The sequence below is a fragment of the Lactuca virosa genome, chromosome 6 (assembly GCF_052849685.1).
Source record: "Lactuca virosa cultivar CGN04683 chromosome 6, Lactuca_virosa_CGN04683_v6, whole genome shotgun sequence".
In the NCBI taxonomy this organism is placed as follows: Eukaryota; Viridiplantae; Streptophyta; class Magnoliopsida; order Asterales; family Asteraceae; genus Lactuca; species Lactuca virosa.
The window spans coordinates 226540418-226543325 of record NC_136431.1 but is presented as its reverse complement, the minus strand read 5'-3'; the positions used below and the strand labels follow the sequence as shown (position 1 = coordinate 226543325).

General features: G+C 27.5%; 1 long non-coding RNA gene across 1 annotated transcript; it reads left to right on the top strand.

Moving 5' to 3' along the window:
* The first annotated feature begins 251 nt into the window (after positions 1 to 251).
* Positions 252 to 777, top strand: LOC145119007 (uncharacterized). The gene is made up of 2 exons (XR_013713592.1): positions 252 to 495; positions 631 to 777. It is a non-coding gene; the product is annotated as an uncharacterized LOC145119007 (long non-coding RNA).
* The last annotated feature ends 2131 nt before the right edge of the window (positions 778 to 2908 follow it).

The window sequence follows — 2908 nt, the reverse complement described above, 5'->3', positions numbered from 1 at the left end:
ATAATATATATTAATCACTCTCTTAAAATAAGTAAATTTGATTGGCCCACATTTATGCGTACAATAACACAATAATTACTTTAAATAGAATAACCTAAGCCTATATAGAGCTAGGTTCAGGTGTTTATATATATATATATATATATATATATATATATATATATATATATATATATATATATATATATATATATATATCTTGTCCGATCTACAATGGTTCAATCACCCAAGTTTACTCTACATCCCAATTAGTTCCCAGTAAACCGGCCCATCCACATTTCTTTACACTCGATTGAGATTAAACATGCGAATTAATTGGCTTATTGTTTTTATATTCTTCTAATTTAAAATTTGTATGTTATTTGGATGGAGAGCATGTGATAAATGCCAGAAGAGAAAAACTATCAATAGCGATGATCTTATATGGGCAATGCAACCTTAGGGTTCGAAGATTACATTGATCCCTCTAAATTATACTTGAACAAATACAGAGAGGTAATTTTCAGAATATATATTACTCTACTGGTAGCTCTTTGTGAAACTGGTTATTGATGAAGTTTATTGTTTATTTTTCTTTACATGTAATCGATTATTGTAATTAATTAATGTTTCTTTACCTGTATTTTAAAGGGTGCTAATAATGGATCTTGAAAGAGCCACGAAGGATCTTCTAGGATATACAATCTTAATGCACAAGTAATAATTACATGGAAACAAAACAATTATGTATTAAACTTGATTCTAATGTTAACTAATCGCTGTTAATTTTTATTTCTACTGTTTGGCATTCAAAATCCATACATTCAGGCTCTAGACTATGCAATTTGGTTGTTTCATGTGCTATCTGTATGTTTTCATGCTCTAATTTAGCATGATTTCAACCTGCAATGTTCATAGGCATCATTGGATTAAACATATCTATTTTGATTTCTATCTCAGATGGCATTTGTTTGCATAAAACTAGCTCTAGATGGACCATTATGAACTTTTTGCTTCTTGAGAAACCAATACCCAAATAAACAAGCTCTAGAAAATAATCGACAAAAGTTAAAGTACGTTTCCTTGAATTAGAATAGGCTAAACTGTGTTGTTATTATGTGCGAATTCTTAGAGGTTTCATGTTTGATACTACTGTATATTCATTTGGTTTATATCATTAACTTCACAACAACAAGTAAATTGATTTAATTATTCATTAAATTCATGGATATTAACCATGGGTGTCCAAAACATTCGTCACAAGAATCCAAAATTCTTATTTAGAACCATTTGAAATTTTGGATATCTAATTTTTTTGGTTAATATTTGGATAGTAATTTTATAAATTTTCGTATATATCAAATATTTGATATAAAAAATTGGTTTTACATTGATTAGTTTCGATATTTTAATTTATTATCTTAAACACATATATCTATTTTAGTTGTTAAATAATCATTATAACCTTAATTAAACCTACGATAACTTTAATTAAACACCATTATAACCATAACTACATATATTCATATTCATATTCATATTCATATTCATTTCATATTACCTAATAAAAGAATATTTTGATGTCATGTGGCATCTTCTCAGTCTTGAATTTTACAAAGTGAAATTCCGATTCTACCCTTGTGCTCCAAATAACAATTTAATATTTAAATTACTCTTCTATTTATACATCCTTCATTTTCTCTCTTTCCGTTTATACCTCATTTATTTGTTCAACAATTTTACTAATAACTTAATAAGTAAACGGTTTCAGCTATTGACTCCCCTATTCAAAGTTGAATCGGGTTTCCTAGAATGGGAAGCAGAATCAAGTCATCTAGGCAACATAAACTTACAGAAAAAACTTATAGCTTTATAAACTTATAAATTTCTACAAATCTTCAATTAGTAATTACGATTTTAAATTGACAATAATATTTTTCTTTCTCGAGAGTGGTTTCAATGGGTATTAATCTTGTGTGTGTGTGTGTGTATATATATATATATATATATATATATATATATATATATATATATATATATATATATATATGAGTAGGATCAAATGAGAACACTTAAAACGTTGAGAATGTGAGAACAGATTTGGACCATCTAATTTTTAAGATGTGTGACTATAATTATAAAGTTAGCATTATAGGCCCCTTTCAAACTGTATGTTCATGTTACTAGGAAAGTTATGTGGCGTAGATCTATTGTTAGGAAAACCATTAGAAGTTATGAAATCTCGTACTCTAAACGCCTTAGTCGATATTGTTGTGAGTTTTATATACTGTTATGTTTTATTTATTATTAACCGGGACTTTGTAGATGTACCCCTTTAAATAAAACTCGGTACTTTGCAGATGTACCCCATATATAACCCGGTACTTTGTAGATGTACCCCATATATATAACCCGGTACTTGGTATATATATATATATATATATATATATATATATATATATATATATATAACCATATACTAAAAGTATTATCATATTTTTTTTTAAACATATGAATTGATGGTTCGTTTCTTTCCTAGTTTACTTGGAGTGTAAAGTATATGTACGTGAAACATGTATTGTTCCTCTGTCCTAGAATATAGTATGCACTGATCCCCTAAATTATACATATTATAGTTTACTAGTATATATTTGTTTGAACTGCTACTGATTTGTAGAAAAGACTCAATTAGCAACTGAGCTAAGCATGTACTTTAAAAATGATGGGGTTTTATAAATAACAATCTAACATCTTTTAAAGAGTTTTTGAATTGATTTAATAACTTATAAAAGCATAAGAATTCATGTTGTGTGATGGTTATCACAGGTAAATATATAACACAATTAAATTGTGTTCAACTTGTATTCCCCCCCCCCCCCCCTATTAAAAGCATTTAAAAGCATTTAAAAGATAGATTATAGGGGTATGA